The following is a 19,939-nucleotide window of genomic DNA, read 5'->3' as shown; positions in this document are numbered from 1 at the left end:
TGATGGATCCAGCTTCTCAAATCTGAGAATTAACACAACACATGACATTTTATTTAGTCTCATTTTGAGAACATTAACACAATTTTCTCTTATTTCTTCTACGTTTACATGCATATAAAATAATACACTGTCTTCCCTTAATGAATTTCCTCTGTGAATTGACATTTTCCATCATCTACGTACGGAACCTTCAGCTAAATCTGACTTTCCATTGTTTTAATTTGTTGTTGCATTCACTCATTTTTTCCCTAAGTTGTTTTTGTAGCTCTTATTTTTTCCATGAAATTAAGAGAAGGAAAAAACAATCAAGTAAAGGAGTCGCAGTCAGCAGATGAGTCAGCCTTCGCTTCCCGACAAAAACAAAACAGAACAGGTTGTTTACCATCGGGATGCCGACTCGGAGGAAAACTTAAAGCATGACGGGAAAAAGCTTCATTAAAGCAGCGTGGGAAATCTGTTGTTGTTGTTTTTTTTAATTTAGTCTTTATTTCTCTGAGGGGGAATTCCACACATTCCCACCTGGGAGCTGCCCCGTATATCCACCACAGGCTGGGATCTGAACCAGGGACCTCGAGGACAACAAGCCTGCTTCTGTGATCTCTGCCCTTTACTCAGTTTCCACTCGTCTAACTGTAGACCCAGAACTCCTCTTCTGGTCTGAGGAACCTTTTCACACCTGATGTTTAGCTTCAGACTGAACTGAAGAGTCTGAAGCTCTGAAACAAACCAGGTGTGAAAATGTCCTGTATATGTAGTTTCAGCCTCGTTCACACACGTCTTCAGACAAACAACTCGCTGTAGCTCAGCAACTCAGCAGAAAGTTTTACAAAATAAAATTAAACGTCCTTCCCCGCTCCATTACGGTGCCGTGCCCTGAGCGTGCACACTCCTGATGCCGTGCACTGATGAGGCCGTTCCAGGTAAACGCCATTACCCTTCATTATTAGATCTGTATTTATTAGGGAGGAACACGAGGAGCTTAAGGGGAAGTAGACAGGTTTAACAAGTAGACTTTATATCAGAAGGATGTTTTCTGGATTCAGTATTTGTGCACACACACACACACACACACACTGACACACACACACACACACACACACACAGTGTCGTTTTGACTGCTCGTTCACCTTTAGATTTCCCTGTGATGCAACAGCTTAGGGAGGGCACGGAGAGGCCAAACTGTAAAAATCTGGCTCCCTTCCTCTACACACACACACACACACACACACACACACACACACACACACACACACACACACACACACACACACACACACACACACACACACACACACACACACATAGAGCTTTCTGCATCACCACTGCACCATCCAGGATCAAATATGCATCAAATTATATAAGAGAGACTCTTATGTAACAGACTCAATCCCTGTGTGTGTGTGTGTGTGTGTGTGTGTGTGTGTGTGTGTGTGTGTGTGTGTGTGTGTGTGTGTGTGTTTCACGCTGAGGTCTGTGGCTAATGAAGCCATCTTTGCAGGGGTAAAACACAGAAACAGAGGGAGAGGAGGAGGAGGAGGAGGAGGAAGAGGAGAAGAGCCAAATATAACTCCTCTGGTCCTGAGAGGAGAGGAGACGAGGAGAGGAAACGAGGGTAGAGGAGACGAGGAGAAGAGAGGAGACGAGACGAGAGGAGGAGAAATGAGAAGACGAGATAAGGAGAGAAGAGGAAACTAGAGGTGATATGAGGAGAGGAGATGAGATTCAGTCACATTCAAAAGTTCAATCTCTCTCAATCTCTCTCTCTCTCTTACACACACACACACACACACACACACACACACACACACACACACACACACCCTGCCCAAACAAACCCGCACACCCAACATAAACACAACACACATAGCGTAGCAATCTGCCACCACACAGCCGCCTCTCTGCCCGACACTGGGATCCACAGCTCCGACATTTCTGCCCACAAACCGAACGGGAAACCTTTAATGGCCTGAGGTCGGCCTGAGAGGGAGATGGAGATAAATTACAGTGTTTGGTTTGGTGAGCAGGGAGAAAACCAACCGGGAGTGTGAGTGGGTTCATGTACCGCGTGTCTGACGCTGTGTGAATGTGCGTCTTTGTGTGTGAACATGTGCATGAACAAAGCGTGTGCTGCATGTGCTTCACCTGCGAGTGTGTATGTGCAGAGGTCTGGTTTTTCCAAAGCACCATGTTGAACCTTTTTACCTTCAAACGTTCCGGCTCCTCATAGCAGGAAATCACTGGTGACATGATTAAAACACAAAAGGTAAGAAAAGTGGCGACTTATTGGTTTGCGAGCTGCGGTTTTGAACATTTTCGACAGTTTGTCCTGCGCCATCTTGTGTTTTCTTAAAGCAGAAGTAACCATATTTGGAGAAGCAGGAGGTTGGGTCGGACTAATATGGATTTTTGGGAGCAGATACAAATATGAAATCACATAGTCGCAATCCTGAATTCTGAATAAACAGAAATATTTAGACAGACTAACTTGTACTTAAACTGCTAAGAGAGAGCAAGTTCATTTCCATTTTTAAGTTAAAGCAAATTGACAAAATTAAGTAAATACATCAACAATAACATCTTAAGCAAACACAACTTAATAATATTATTTATTTACCATTTTATTCAAGTCAGTGTAACTTGTTCTACTAAATAGTGGATTTCACTCACTGTTTTTAAGTTGAAATTTGACAAAATTAAGTAAATACAACTAAGTTCTAGGTAAAAGTAGATATAAAATTGTTTGTTAGTCAGAATTCTGCAAAAACTACAGGACAGATTTCCATGAAACATGAAGAACTTAAGAGATTTTGGTTATAGGAGCTCCAAGTTTACAGTGTGGCACATAAACTGATTTTTTCCTGCTATGACAAGTCAAAGTATTTTCCACGGCTCAGTTGAAACTCATCTAAACTTCTATATCATCTTAAAACTTATCATCTTAAAGCTATTTCAGACTCGTTTTAAAGCCTTTTAAGCTGCTAATTGCCGATAATTTACATTTCTACCTGGCGTCTGTTGGCATTTTACAAATTGGTTTGCAATTCTGTCCACAAAACCATAAGTGGACTCATAATGTGCTTCACTTTCATGCCAGCGATCACGATTTTTGGAAGGGACATCTCCTTATTTACATTTTCGACTTATCTGAATATATTTGCATAGATATTTCTGGCCCTCAGCTGAACGCAGACGGCTTTTAACATCCAGTGGGAATTAGATCGACGGAGCGCGGAGCAAATTTTACTGATGACATTAAGACTAACGAGAGAACACACACGCAGACGGCTGACAGCTGCTTCTGATCCTCCTTCAGTTAACACACAGGTCTGATATCAGTCAGACAAATCCTGTCACTGACACCATTATAGTGTGTGTGTGTCTGTGTGTGTGTGTGTGTGTGTCACAGCACGAAAACACACATCACATACAGGTACGTTCAAAACAATAATATATTTAATTTCTCCTCGTTCCTCATCAGTTAAACGACTGAAAAGTGAAGAGAGACCACAGCTGACAGCCGCGAGAAAAAGGAGGATCTGTTTTGAATTTTTGGATTTTATTTTGGTGCACGGGGATGAAAGAGGAGATGAGGAGGGGGGAGATGACACAGGAGAGGGAAGGAGGCGAAGAAGAAAGGATGAGGGGGAACAGGGGAGTGGATGAGGAGATTGGAAAGAGGGAGAGAGGGGGAGGAAGTTGAGAAACGTGTGGACGGCGGAGGAAGAGTTGGGAGGAGGAACGAGATATATAGAGGGATATATAGATGAACAAGGGGGAGAGAAGGGAGGAGAGAAGGAAGAAAGGAAAGGGCGCATGGGAGGTAACAAAAAGGAGATATAGAGGGGAGGAGGAGAAATGTAAGACGAGACCAAAATAGAGGAGAGAAACGAGAGGAAGAAATGATGAGATGAGAGGGAGGGTGAGAAGAGAAAGAGAGGGTGGATGGCAGATTGAGAGGAGAGAAGAGAGGGAGGAGAAAAGGGAGGAGGAGAGATGAAAAGGAGAAGAAGAAGAAGAAGAAAGAAAAGAGTGGAGAGGAGGAGGAGAAGAAGGGAGAGGAGCACATCAGAGAGGAGACAAACAGGGAGGAGACGAGACGAGAACAGAGAGGAGAGAGGGATGAAAGAGAGGAGAGGATTGAATCCAGAGACAGAGCTTTGAAGAAGAGGAGGAAGAGGGAGGCATGGATGGAGGGATGGAAAAAAGGAGAGCAACACTGAGATGAAAGAAAGAGGGGAAAAGTTTAAATCTGACATTGGAGGATCAGAAGAAGGAGAAAAGAGAGGGACGCCTCAAATGAAATTTACATTTCTGTAACGACATCCGTCACAAAAAGAAAGAAAATGGTGGAAAAACATCAGTTTATCATATTTTTGTAAAAAGAGGAAGAATTTAAAAGGCTCAGCTCTGCATTAAAATATATTCAGATATAAAACCTCAACTTACAGAAACATTGGGACCAAACCAGGGGAAGGAACGATTGGTCGGTTCAGACAGACGCAGAGAACTGATTCAAAGTCTGGGCGTCGCTGTGATTAAAAAAAAATACATTTATTAATACACATTGTGTTAATAATCCTGCACTTATTAAACCATTTGCGTTTTTTTTCTGCTTGATTTGCCAAAAAGGAGATAAAACACAAATCAAAACCGAGCTGAAGATGAAGTCTGCTGCACATTAGAGGATTCTCAAATCTTTACTGGTTTGACTGATGTAACCGATCTTTAAATATTTTAGTCGTGAGAACGTCCACGAGACGATCGGGTCGAGACGCAGCAGCACACTCCACAGCTCACAGGTCACGGGATCAAACGTGACTTTACAATAAAAACAAACATGGAGACGGACTTCACGACACAAGTATGAAAACTTTCTTCAGTAGTTTCTTCGGACATTTATTTCACGTCTCTAAGTCGCCATTGGAATCTATTGCAACTAAATCCAGATTAAAGCATCTGCCCTGTGAAGAAGTTTGACTTAGGGCTTTAAATTCAGTGATTTGGGGGATTTACCTTAAAATACCTCTGGTGAAAACTTGAATACGTTTTTATGATTTTTACGTATAAACTTTTAAACGAGTTTATCTTGAAAAAAAAAATGCCAGAAACTTTGATTTGAGAGTTTATCCAGTGAGAGCTGAGACGGTTTTAACGTACGAGATAAACGTTGGTCTGGTTTCGTCAACGTACAGACGAACATTTAATCCTTTGACTGGAGTAAAAGTAGGAAACTGAGCACTGGGAATTCTTCTTCAGCTTCCTGGCCGATGTTTTTAATAAAGTCAAACCACATGATGTCGATTAATGTCTTTGCTGAACGGTCCCTCACTGTGGGGGTGTGGGCAGGTATGAGACGAGAACTTTTCCCTCCTTCATCCAGGTTTTATCTGTATAATATTCGTTTCTTCACACTTAAACACTCACGACGCAGGAGACAGACTGAAAAAGACAAATTTCAGTGGGAGTGTGTTTTCAGGTCGCGTCAGATTTACTTCCCCTCTAATTCTTCGCCTGCGAGGCCGCGCTCGGCGCAGACCGTCGTTAGCATGTGCTAATCCCCTCGTCGTATGACGGACGGGAGGCGCCAGGTGCTAGCCAGCTGTGCTAGCTCTTAAGCCCTAATACCCTTAGAGTGAGTGAGCTAGCGTGGAGCTAATCAGTCTTAATGCCATGCATATGGGGTTAGCTGCGGAGATGGCTAGCTGCTGTAGCAGTGGCTAATCCGAGCGGCTACAGGAGCGAGCCCAATCCCCCATTTCCCCCAAAATATGTCAATTTTAGAAACTGCAGCATGGGATTAAGATTAGAGGAGGAGAATAAAAATAGAGCGGAGGAGAAGAGAATGATTGAAAAAGAGTAAAAGCTCTTAGCACTTGTAACGTGTTATTTGGGAGGGATGCACTTTTGCTTTTTTGATGGCATCATTTACTGTAATTCTTTTAGAGAGACTGTGTTTCATGTAACAGTCTCTTTATGAAACCACATTAAATTCATCAGATTCATAAATATCAGCCTCATAAACAAGTCGGAGAACAAACGGACTCGACTCCGAGAATTTGCATCATGGTGCAGCCATTTTCCTGAGAACTCTGATATAATTTGCTCATATTTAACATTTAAATCAGTCTGCAGCTGATCTCTATAAACACATCAGTTTTTAAACTTAAACGGAAAATAATGTGACATTTATCATGATAATTATTGATATTGTCTGATATGATTTTTTTTTAAAATCTTGATCATCCCGGCCTGTTTGATTAGTTAAGACATTGAGATCATTTGCCTGATTGTCGGATTAAAAACACACACACACCCACGCATACACCCCCCCCCCACAGGCTCTTGAGTGTGTTGATTTCCTGTGTGAGGACAGGATGTGATGTCACGCCGCTGTGGGCTCAGAAATATCTTGGTCGCTCTTATCTTTAAGTGCAAGTGAGCGTCGGCACAAGAGCTTGAAACTGAAGCGCCTGCTGCTCTCTGTCGCTCCCTCAGCGTAGAAAATCATACCCTTCACTCGGACCACTCCTCCTCTTCCTCCCACTCCTCCTCCTCCTCCTTCCGCCCGTCACATGTTACCAGCCTGAGAGCCAGGGCACTGACACAGGCCACACTCTCTCTCTCTCTCTCTCTCAGTTTCGGGCAGGAAGCCACCAAGTGGCACAGCAGAGGCGAGCCACCTGTTCCTCATGGCAGAGGAGATTACGGAGGGACGGAGGGAGGGATGAAAAGACGAGGGCACGAAATGACAGGAGGGGGCGAGTGAGGTGAAGAGGAAGGGCACGAGGGACTGGATGAGTGCAGGAGGAGGGAGGGGAGAGAGGGATCATGTGGAAATGGGAGGAAGGAGGAACAAGGGAATAAAAAAGAAAAGATGGAAGTGCAGAGAGACATGAGGGCTATAAAGAAAGAAAGGAAGAAATGAAAAGACAGAGAGATGGATGACAGAAAGGAGAAAATAGAGAAAAGGTAAGAGAAGGATGCAATAAGAGAGTGGACGATGGAGGAAGAGAAGACGTTAATGAAGCAAAGAATAAGAGGAGGTAACGAAAATGGAGGGATGAGAACAGAAAGAGAGGGAGAGGAGGGATTGAATGATGGAGGGAAAAAAGGAAGGGAAGGAGAGAGACGGACGGAAAACAGTCAAATGGGTGGGGGTGAGGAAAGGAGTGATGAAAAGACGACAGAGCGAAGGGATGGAGGAACAAAGAGGTGAGCAAAGAGAGCGACAGCGGCCAATCACAATCCCTCCTCCCCTCTCTTGACCTTGTCCTCCCTCCATTCATCACTCCTCCTCTCCTCCCACAGACATCCTGTCTTTCTCTGAACGAGTGTCCACCTGCAGCCACACGTGACGCTCGGGCGCCATCGTCTTTCACTGACACACGTTTAGATTTATGAATGAAGACGACGGCTCAATTCACACGCGTGTTTTCTTCTCCCTCCTCCCTTTAAATCCTCTTGATCGCCCCCTGGTGGCTGCTGCAGTATAAACCCTGGCTCCTCCGAACTAACACGATCAAAGCACATATCAAAGAAATGTTTCCCAAAGATGGTTTCTGTCATTTCAGGTGTCACAATGACGTTTTCATTATTCTGGAGAGTTTGGTTTAAATTATAATTAATCAATTATGCTGCTTTTAGCTCAAAGCACGAGTGCAGGCTTCAGAGAAACGCTAGCATGGCTGTAGATGCTCAGTCTTGTTACTCACGTGTATTTCTGAGGTTTATCGCTGTTTGTGCGACTCTGTTTGGAAACTGTGGCAAATTAGAGAAGCAGCTGAAACACTCAAACTACCGGAGAACACACAACGATGTCAGAAACGCAAACACATACACTCAGATGAACAAGCACAGACACACACGAAGCCGCTTTCTTATCACTGACGGGGATTAAACAAGCATGGACCAATGCAAATACACACACACACACACACACACACACACAAACATATAGAGCATGTACAGGAAGTCTGCAGGCTGCAGAAGCAAAAACGCCGTGATTTGCATGAGGAACGATGCGGAAGTGAAACCAAAGCTCCTTATTGAGCTGCATGGTACTTAGACACACCACTGTGCACACTCTCTCACTCTGACACACACACTCACACACACACACACACACACACACACACACACACACACACACCACACCACAACCACACACAAGTTCATCTGTCTTGACAACACATTCCCTGTAGCCCCCTGACTCTTTAAAACTCCTAAACTTACACTTTATTCTAATCTGAATCTTAAAACACTCTCTCTCTCTCTCTCTACACACACAGCACAATCACACACATGAACACACACACACACACACACACACACACACACACACACACACACACACACACACACACACTGCTTTCCCTGTAATTTGAATTCACAAACAAAGAGGCCACTGGACTTCTGGGTACCTGCAGGAAATGGGAAACAAACTAACGGCTGTTGTCGCGGCAACAGTCATATCCCATAATGCTATTCAAATTCTGCAGCTCCGTTATCGCTCACATATACACACACATTTGTACACACACACACACACACACACACACACACACACACACACACACACACACACACACACACACATTTAAAGGGAGGAGGGAGAAGATGCTCACCCAAAGGCCATTCATTTGGACACAGCTGCTCAACAATGCACATGGTCATCATTCGCCCTGTGTGTGTGTGTGTGTGTGTGTGTGTGTGTGTGTGTGTGTGTGTGTGTGTGTGTGTCTCCATGTGTTGTCAAGGGCACAGCTTGCATCCATCGTACCAAGCCGTGGTCACCATGGCAACAGAACATACACTTCTTCCTCCACTTCACCTCCAACCAATTTTTCTTTTACTTTTTTTTATTTGTACATTGTATTGTGTGTGGGGTGCAGGAGGTGAACGTGTATGTGTGTGTGTGTGTGTGTGTGTGTGTGTGCACGCGCTTCAGTCACTTCCTGGTCGCGGTTTGGCCAATCAGAGAACAGGGACCCATGTGCGTTTCTCATTGGCTTACTGTCCACTAATGTTTTTTTTTCCCGTGCTGGCCACTTGTTAATGTACCAACTCTCTGTTACCATGGCGTCCGTGTCCATTTGGGCTCCCATCCCTCTCTCTCTTTCTCTCCATTTTCTTCCACTTCATTTATTGCTTTCCTTTTTTAAATTCAGCTGTTTGAACATTTATCTCTGTCGTCTTTGTTTGTTTGTTTGTTTGTTTGTTTGTTTGGAAGCTGTCGATTATTTTTAAATTAATGTTACTAATTATCTTTTTTGTTTGTTTTTCTTGTTAATGATGAATTAAAGGAAAAACCTGAATAAACGAGCAGAGAACCACGGGTTTCACGTCTCACTGATTGGTTTCATGAATGTTGTTTTATTTAGTGATGATTTTGAATCTTATGCAGAGGCCTCAACGTTCACCTGATCTCAGCCCAGTTATTATGAATCATCAAACACAGGAATATTAATCAATATCACTGAATAGAAAAAGACAAAGAAAATGAAGAAGAAGACAACGAAGAAGAAGACGACAACAGAAGAAGACGAAGATGAAGACGAATACAAAGAAGACGTTGATGAAGAAAGAGAAGAAGATGACGATGACGACAAATGTGGTTATGAAGTAGACAAAGACAAAGATGACAATGATGAAGACGACAAAGACGACAACAAGAACAAGAGGATGACACAGATGAAATATTCAAAGACGAAAACAACGATGTTTATCAGAATAAAAGGTCGATAATTTCAATTCAAAGGTTTAACTTCATTTGCAGAGAGTGAAACATTAATGTAAGAGTGAAACACACTGAGAAGAGAAAACGTTCATCACATGTTCTCTAAATCAAAACTCATCTTTTCCACATTAATCAACCAACTAATGTTTCATAGTTTTTACTTCCTGGTTCTTTCATTCAGTTTTTATCGACGTGTAATTTCAAGCTGCTGAAAAAAAAAATGGACGTGAATGTTTTATCTCTGGAGCAGCCGTTGACATTTGTCACATTCTACGTCCTCATAACCCAATAAAACACACACACACACACACACACACACACACAACCTGTGCATCTTAGAGCATGTGCACAGTCTGCAGGCACCGACGCACATCCTGTGCATGTGTCGTGCTGTGTGTGTTTTAACGGCGATGATGAAGTCTAAAGGCCCACACGTCTGTGCTCCGAGGTGCAGATAGTAATCTCTGCTTTACATGATCTATTTCTGTGCACTGTCTGACTCCACCACACGCTGACACACACACACACACACACACACACACACACACCACAACACACAAAGTCGTGGGACTGATGTGAGAGTGAGGGGGAGATAGAGAAAGACAGAGGGGGTTTGGATGACATAGTTCATCTCATCCTTGATACGAAGCCGTCAGTTGCACAGGAAGAGGAAGTGACACCGCTCTCACACACACACACACACACACACACACACACACACACACACACACACACACACACACACTTCCATATCCACTACATTTCTAATCTTCTGTGTGGCATTAATCTCCCACCTCTCTGATATTATCTTGTTTTTAAAGTCAACACTTGTCGTTGTGCCTTTGCTCAAAGTCTCAAGATGCTGAGGCCTCGTGACCTTTGACCTTCCTGGTGCTTAGAAAATGAAATGAGACCAAACGTTGCTGAGCTTTAACAAAACTAATTTCCAGCCTGGAGATATAAATTAACGACCACGATCGTTTGCCAGTGTCAATTTTTATAACGTGTTTTAATGCCATGTCCCCAAAAGGCTTTCTGTGTCAGTACAGATAAATGTGTAATTTCACATTTTGTTCCTAGTATTTTGTATTTTTCTGAAGTTTCCTTCTGGGTATTCTATCGTGTCTCCTTCTTGTATCGTGTATTCTTCTGTGTGTGATACAACAGCAAGAGATACATTTCCATCAATGACAATGAAAGTTTTGAAAAAGTTGAATCTTGTGACGTCTATTTCTCAACAAAACACGAGACCAGAGACGACGGTGGTGGAATATTTTACCGCCATCAGCTTGTGTGAAGAAACCACTGCTTCAATCCATGAAACCATCTCCACTCGAGTCTTTAATCTGTGTCGGCTCAACAGAAGGTTTCCTTTGTAATTTGGCATAATTTGTTTTTAAATAACGGGGAAAGCGATTTGTGTCACGTTGAAATAAAGACATACTTTGTTTTTGTCCAACAAAAAAAAATACAGGGACACATTTTCTCTAAAAATTCTATTTTTCATGTTGTCGTGTCACTTTTCTGAAAACCAAATGATTCAGGGTTAACAAGAGACTTTTATTATTAGAACCTATCACCACATATATTCTACCTACACACATCCCGTTGGTCTGACACCAAGGTGTATTGTGGGTAAGGAAGCAGCTCCAGGAGGGAACACAGAGCGAGCAGACAGAAACTTTACGTGCTGCCGGGCGGCGCCACCGTTAACGTGAGCTTTTTCATTTACACTCCCGGCTGAGGTGACACCTCCGGTAACGAAGCTGGCCGGTTGCCCCGACAACCGGCCAGGAAAAAAAGCAGCGAGAGTAATTCTGGGTAAATGAATGCGGCTCGAACGTCTCCTCGTCTCTCTCTCGCTCTCTCTCATGACAAAAGCTGCGGCCATTTTAAATCATAATGATGCTTATTATTACAAAAGGTCCTTTCCCTCCATTTTCTCCTTGTTTTTCAGGCACTCTCACTTCCTGTCGGGAGATTTCACCTCAAACACTCATCTACTTTCATCTCATTGGTTTGAATTTATCTTATCACGGTGAGATGACTTCATATTTTACTTTACTAATCTTGTTTCACTTTCACTCTTATATTTAGATTTATTTTCTGTTCCGTGTCATAGTGTCAATTTTTCCGTAATCAACCTTTTTCTTCTCACTTCACAGGTTTTTTTCTTTCTGCAAACACACACACACACACACACACACACACACACACACACACACACACACACACACACACACACACACACACACACACACAAAGACACACACACACAGATCCTACCTGGTGAACTTTTGCCACCTGGTCCGGTTTATTAAGTCCGACACTGGTCACAGCCGCTGCAGGGCACAGAGACAGAAAACACATTAAGGACGACGTGCAGTGCTTCATGTGCAATATGAGAACGATTCAAAGGCTTTATTGTCATGTGCAGAAATATCATGTCGACCTCATCAACTCTGACGTCCACACTACCAAGAAGTTTGGAAAAGACGCCGCTCACAACCTCGTGCTCTTTGTTAACAGCCGTTTTACATGTGGAGGAGACGAGATACTATTCAAGCAATTTGCAACACACATATTCCTTCCTGTTTACATCAGCACGTGCACGCCCAGTGTACGTGAGAGGATGCTTGATATGTGTTTTCAGGCGTGTGAGTGCCGGCGGGGATTAAAACTGATACTGAGCCTAAAGGCCGGAGTGGACAGAGATCGTTTTAGTTTGAAAACATGTTGTTGAAGTATGGATGTGTCCTCAGAATGAACTGGGCACATCAGTGTTGGATCTCATGCCCTAAGGAGCTAATCCCTGCAGTTCTGAATCTGGTGGCGAAGGTGCAGTGTTCAGGTGTCCACATACTTTTGGCCACGTCATGAAAAAAATAAATAAACTGAAAGCGAGGATTGTGAAAAGATTTCCCAGAGTTTTAAAGGTCAAAAGGTCACGAGAGGATCTCAGCGTATTGTTTTTTTGTGAAGTCTCCCCGACGACAGGAATCATGAAAACTCTCCTTCATTCCCCAAAGTCTCTGTTGTTTCCTTAACGGGTTTCTGAGCGTTCGGCATTGACATTTCAAACCCTTCGATAAATCCAACGATACACATGAAGACAGCAGAGACACGTCGTGGAGTTTCAGATCCCTCCTGTCACCCGTTTGTCGTCTCGATTCTCACTTTGCTTTTGTCACTTTTCTCTCTTTTGGGTGCGTCGCTTTAAAAGCCCGTTGGGGTTTCTGTTCTGCTTCGCCCGCTGAGATCGGATTTCTTTTCAACCCCTGATATTTTTGAAGTGTTATTTATCTATTTCTTATATGCAAATAACTCAATTTAAATCTATAGCAGTCACCGTCTCTGTGTTTTCATTGTACCACAATCAGAGAAGAGAAAACCAACCCAGGTCAGAAAGTTTATCAGAGTGTGTTTATTTTCATTTTGAATGAGCATTTACTCTTTTAAACAACTTCTTGGTACAAGGACGGCTATGGAAATATTTCCACCAAGAGAAAGTGAAGAAAAAATAAGGCATAAAATAAAAATATTGTATTTCAAATAAATTTTTAAAAAAAAGCTAAATTGCCTTTTTTCTCGTAAAAATCTTGTTTTTATAATTAAGTCAACTTTATCTTTTTTTTTTCAATCATAAATATTTTTTACAGATTTACAACAAACACATTACAAACTTCTCATTTTGCTCATAGAAATATGTCGAGAGTATTATTCTTCTTCTTCTTACTGAGCCGGGTTTTACCTGCAGGTTAAGAAGGCGAATCATGAAAGTGAAAGTTCCACAGTCAACTCAAAACTCTACAACCAGTATCGTGCGTTCTCTGTTTCTGGTTTCACGTGTGTGGCGGCAGAACAAAATTCACCATATGACTGTTGAGTGCGGCGCAAAATAGCGGCTGTAGATTGTAAAGTGAGTCACATCAAACTCTGAAGGTTTACTGGTGGTTGAGATTAACCAAAACTTTTAATTCATTTTAAACCGGAGCTGCTGGAGTCATATTCATGATCAGCTACAGGAGCCGATGAACACTACACATTGATATTGGCTTGTGCTCAGAGGCCATTTATCTCCTGAGTGAATGGAGCTCGACATGTATTAAGAGCAGCTGCGTTGCCAGGAGGTGGATGTGGTGGGTAACGGGCGTAGAAAGCACATGACTGTCACGCCACAGACCAGAGTTTGAGTCCCATCTGTGGTTTTGGGCAACAGAAGCTCTTTGGTTGAGGTCAAGCAAAGATGGTGGAAGTTTACGAACACGCTGCGAGCTGTGACTGGAAACCACGAAGCAGCTTAATGTCACTAGAGAGGATATTTGGATGTTTTAACACAAATCAAATAAGTTGAATCAGTATCAACACGTCACCTTCACAGAAAGTTGAGTCTGGTATTAAAGACGAACTCTTACTCTAACCAGCGCAGGCGGGACGATGAACTGCTACTGAAGGTCACGGGTTCACAGTTGGATGTAAAATGATTTTTAACTGCATCAATCGATTCTTACTGTGAATGCTGTTAGTGACGTGCTGATGGCTCCACTTACGTCAGAGCAGCGTGATTGGCTCGTTGCGTTTCTCCTGGTTAAGCGTAGGATTGGCCTGTTGAGGGAGGGGGGGGGTCAAACAACCACCATCTTTGGCCCTGTTGTGATTCCTCTCGTCTCTATCCTACAAACGTTCCTGGAGAAATTTGGATATTTGGAATATTTCACAAAAGTGTCAGGAGTTTGATGAAGAGCTGCCGGCCGGAGGGTTTCTACAACTTCAGTATATCATCAACAACACGAAGTGCAGTGTTATTCAAAAGCTTCCGTGGTCACGCCTGCTGACAGCTTGGCCCGCTGCACGTATCCCCACCCATATGGAAACTCGCTGTACGTGGAGCGTTCCTCTGCGCCCGGCGTGTTGACTGTGTGATTTACAATCCGCTCACAGGGAACTGGCAGCGGACAGGGAAAGGAAAACAGGGTGACGGCTGCTGCAGTCCAGATTTTACGATCACAAAACATTGATTTAGCTCGACTCTCTGATGCATTAATGAAGTGGGACTAATTACAAGCCCATGACAAAGTGGGCCAGTTTGGGTAAAGGTCTAACTCTCTCTCTCTCTCTCTTTTTCTCTCGCTGCCTCCATCTCTCCATCATCTCCTTGTTTGTTTAAATACACACACACACACACACACACACACACACACACACACACACACACACACACACACCTGACAGCCTGTCCCTTTGAGTAATGACAGGTTGGGTTACAACATCAGCCTCTGTCACACACACACACACGCGCACACACACACACACACACCCACACACACACACACACACACACACACACACACACACACACACACACACACACACACACACACACACACACACACACACTTGCTCTTTCCAGTGAGCAAAAACACGAACGATCACGTTTCCCTTCTCGTTACAAAGCTGCCACGTGATTGGTCGGTGTGAAACAGCAGTGAGGTGATCGTTGATTGGCTCCGGGATAAAAAAAAATGTCCTCTGTTGTAGAGACAGAGTTTTATGACGACAACAAACTGATTCATCATCAGCTTCCTCTCGTCTTTTCTCTACTTGTTTCCTTTCCTCCTCTCTCGTTGTCTTGTTTCCTACCCTTTCCTTGTCCTTTCCTCTCCCTTCCTTCCTTTTTCTTTTCTCTTGTCTCTGTCCTCTTATATTATCTCTTCTCATCTCCTTCAATTTATTCTTGATTCCTTATTCGCTCGTTTCCTCGGCCTTGCTTCTTTTCCTCTCCTCTCCTCCCCTTTCCTTCCTTCTCTCTTTATATTTTGTCCTAAGTTCTTTCCTCTCATTCTCTCTCCTCTTCATCACTTCCCCCTTTTCCGTTTTTCTCCTCTTGTCTCCTATCTCTCTTCTCCTTCTTCTCCCTGTTTTCCTTTCCTCTCCTCCTGTTTCCTTCCTTCTCCTCCCTCTGCATTTTGTTCTTTTTAGCTTCTTTCCTCTTGTGATCTCTCTAAATCTTTCTCTCTCCTCATCTTTCCTCGTCTCCCATCACTTTCGCTTTTCCATTTCTGTCCATCTCCTCTCGTCTCCCTCTTCCTTCCTCCTCTCTCTCCCTCCTTCATTCCTTCACCTCCTCCTCCTCCACTTTTCTCCATTGTTGTTCTATTGTCGGTTTCTCCTCCTCTCCTCCAGGTGTATACGTTCAGACGGAAAGAAAACCAAACCACAGAGGAGCAATTTGCAGGAGAAGCCAGTCAACCAACTCATTAGGCTGCATATGTGTGTGTGTGTGTGTGTGTGTCTTAATAATTTAGCCGTCGCTGTCAGGACCTCGGTCACCAGAGGGCTCTCAGGTTCCTCTACAGCTCTCAGGTAATAGCGCACACACACAGACACACACACACAGACACACACACACACACACTGTGGATGAGCTCAGTGTGAAGTTTGAAATCCTCCTTTAACGCTCTGAATTCGTCGCTTCCTTTACGTCACTGAGACTCACTGAGCTCCGTGTCACTGTGTCGCAGGTGCGTCCTGTTACAATGCAGCTTTTCTTTGTTAGAAATAATCAGATACGCGTCAGATACGCTACAATAACAAACTGAACGCTACAACACAGAGTGGAGCCACGTTTCCTCCGTCCAGTCACATCAGTAAAAGGTTAAAGGTGAAACTCTTACTATAGAACTAGAAAGTCCCACAAAGATGTTTCGGCACCTGAAGCCTAATTCACAATTACCACTGAATTTTCCAAGCTTTCAGTTTTTTTCTTATCTCATTACCTCTGCCAAACAGGAAGTGTTTCTGTTTTGCGTGTCTGTCTGTTATTCATTAGCAGGGTTACATGATTACACGACTGATGGACTGATGCAGGATGGATCGGGGCAGAGTCCGTTAAAAAGTTTGGTGCGGATCCGAAATAAATGGGCGGATGCAGGAATTCAGTCTATGGTGGTAGTGGGGGGGCAACAGATTCCCAGTGACAGGGTTCACAGACGAGAGAGTGAAAGACAAATTCTTGCAGCTGAAACTATCTGCATGGATGGTAAACACTTTATGGACAATAACACGGCACATACATTAAATATAGACAAACTGGAACATGGCGGACTACCACAGTCTGGAGAATTCATGGGAAATGTCGACTTTTGTGGTAAATGTGTTGTGTGCAGACTGGATGTTTGAGATTTTACCTACACATGCTCGACACATCAGAGACTCAAGGCCCAACAGTGTGTGTGTGTGTGTGTGTGTGTGTGTGTGTGTGTGTGTGTGTGTGTCGCTTCATCACGTCGCACCGTACATCTGTATTCATTTCAAATTCTCAAGCGATGACGTGTTTGCTATTTGACAGCAAAATACAAAGTTATCACATCTGCAGCGAACAAACAGACACAGAGAGACAGAGGGTTTCAAATGATACAACACACACATGCACACAGACACACACACATGCACACAGACACACACACATGCACACAGACACACACACATGCACACAGACACACACACATGCACACAAAAACACATAGAGATCCCACAAGGCCTTAATAAATTAATTGAATGTTCAGTGCAGAAAATCCACTCACACTTCATGCACATCCTCTGTCCACCTGTCCACCCAGTGTGTGTGTGTGTGTGTGTGTGTGTGTGTGTGTGTGTGTGTGTGTGTGTGTGTGTGTGTGTGTGTGTGTGTGTGTGTGTGTGTGTGCATGGATGCCTGCTCCTACGCAGTACATAACGATGGCCATCTGAGGTGACAGTGAGACAGATGGTATGTAGGTCGGCCTCTCTCCATGCACACTCACACACACACACACACACACACACACACACACACACACACACACACACACACACACACACACACACGTGCACGCTCACAGCCACCAGCGTGTCCCGACAGCAGAATAGATGCCGTCTCTTCAGCTGCAGGATTATAACCTCGTCACCTCCACACAGATTAATTCATCTGCTTGTTGTTTTCCCTTTAATTCACACTTCACTTGTTTCTTAGTTGTTCTGCAGAGACACTGGTTTTTAGTGGTTCTAAATACTGGTGTAGTGTCTGGTTTAAACCTGCATGCTGGGAATCAGCTGTTAGTTTGACCTGTGGTGATGATGGTTGCAGCTTCTCTTTCAGAAACTGGAAAAGTGACCAGCAGGATTTGAGCTGAAGCTCCTCCATCACTGCTGCTGCACACAGATCAGTTCACCCGTTTGTTGAAAGTTCAGTGAAGCTCGACTCAGTAGAACCTGAACGTCGCTGAGATGGACGACGTTACTTTAACGTTGATGAGTCTCAGCCGTCACGGCTACGGGACTCTTAACGACACACATGACGAGCGTGAAGCCGATTAGTTGAACGGTTCTTGAGATATTTGAGCCACAGACACACAGACAGAGATTTACTGGAGTTATTAGATATACAATCTTTACAGTGCTAATACATATTTGAAATTAGCTTCATAGCCTCATATCCTCCACCCTGCCGTAGTGTCCTTGAGCAGCATCTCTTTAGCACCTGTTTCATGCCGTAACAGTGCAGTGTTTCGACCCTGACCTTTGACCTTTGACCTCTGACCGGAGGCCTGAGAGGTGCAGGGAGGAAGAAGTGGAGCTTTTCCTTCACAGAGGATTATGACACGTAATAACACAGGACGTGCCGGTGTGATGAGGCTGCAAATCTGTGCTCGGAAAGAAACATGCAGCGGAGGAAAATTCAGAGAGCAGAAGAAAAGCAGCAGAGACACAGAGAGAGAGAGAGAGAGAGAGAGAGAGAGAGAGAGACAGAGAGAGAGAGAGCGAGAGAGCAAGAGAGAGACACAGAATGAGAGAAAGAGAGAGAGAGGAAAACAAACAGTGAGAGAGAAAGAGGGGAAGAGAAACACAGAAAGAGGGAGAGAGAGAGAGAGAGAGCGAAGGGCCGGGTCGTCCGTCGGAGTCTCCCCGGCTGGGGCCCCTCTCTAGACGGCAACACGTCATGGAACATTCCCGGAACCAGCCAGCGCACCACCCACCATCTCTCTCTCTCTCTCTCTCTCTCTCTCTCTCTCTCTCTCTCTCTCTCTCTCTCTCTCTCTCTCACACACACACACACACACGGACACACACGCACACACGCATACAGGAATCAAGCGATGAGCACATGAGATAGAGTCGCTGCCTTCACGAACATCTACACATGAACGCAGTTGTCGTGTTGGGACACAATGTGACAACAACACACAACGCGGCTGTGCCTCCACCTGACACTGAACAAGGAAACACCGGAGCGCGTGAGCTAAGGTCACAACTCACCTCACGCACCAGCTCGCGCGCTGCGCACAGATCACAGGGAGTCATGGCAACACAACACAGATTCACAGGTGAACTTCTAAGAACCGACCCGCCGAGGCGCGGGCACGTCTGCCCAGCGCGCACGAATGTAGACGATCGACCTTCCAGACACCACGCTCCTCCTCACACCTCTCCCGGCTCCAGAGCCTCCAGCAGCCCGGCTCCCTCCCTCTCTCCCCCCCGGCCTTGCAGCCACCCTGGCCGCGCAGGCTACTGCAAATTCCTCAGGATATTACGCAACCCGGGTAATCTGCATGCAATGCAATGCGTGCCCGGGGTATTCCCCGTGCACAGCCGTGCCCTTATAAGCTAAACGAAAAGATCCAGAGCCGTGAAAACTGCCCAGAATGTGCGTCACGGCGCAGAAAAGCTCGCTGTCACTGTGAAATGTGAGAGAATGTGTCCGGGCTTCGCTTCTCCCTCCTCTTACCTTCAGGCTGCGCTGCGCTCCGGCTGCGCGCCTCCGTCTCCGGGCGAAAATGACAACAAGCCAACCCGGTGACAGGAGATCCGAGTCCGGGCTTGACACCTCGCTGGTCGTCCGCCGAGAGGCGAGGAGACGGTGGTTAGAAATCCACAAGAGTCGCGGGGCAGCGGGAGGAAGCGTCGCGGCTCAGGCGGAGGAAAAGTTGCGCGTAAAAATGGAAGGAATCCTTTCCGACCGGATTTGTGCCGCCGGAGCTCCGCCGCTGCAGACAGACAGTCAGTGTGTGCGTCTCGCTGTGTTGTGAGTGTGCATGTGTGCGTGTGTGAGAGGGTGAAATCAGGAGACACACACACACGCACACACACACTCATGCGCACACGGGGGTTATTCCAAGCGCCACTTCCCAGAATAGCAGCAGAGAGGAGAGGGAGAGAGACGGAGTG

The 19,939-nt window shown here is 44.7% G+C and overlaps 1 protein-coding gene across 2 annotated transcripts in view; it reads right to left on the bottom strand.

Annotated features, from left to right (window-relative positions):
• The window catches only part of hivep2a (HIVEP zinc finger 2a), a 77,361-nt gene extending 57,422 nt beyond the window's left edge, over nt 1-19,939 (bottom strand). For both annotated transcript variants that reach the window (XM_035143526.2, XM_047337988.1), the window contains exons 1-2: nt 19,500-19,939; nt 12,023-12,078 (exon numbers count right to left, since the gene is read on the bottom strand). The gene's annotated coding sequence lies outside the window, so the exon portion shown is untranslated. The remainder of the gene's footprint in view (nt 1-12,022; nt 12,079-19,499) is intronic.

Source organism: Hippoglossus stenolepis, chromosome 20 (genome assembly GCF_022539355.2).
Source record: "Hippoglossus stenolepis isolate QCI-W04-F060 chromosome 20, HSTE1.2, whole genome shotgun sequence".
Classification (NCBI taxonomy): Eukaryota; Metazoa; Chordata; class Actinopteri; order Pleuronectiformes; family Pleuronectidae; genus Hippoglossus; species Hippoglossus stenolepis.
The sequence above is the reverse complement of the archived record's forward strand: the minus strand, read 5'-3'. Positions and strand labels throughout refer to the sequence as shown.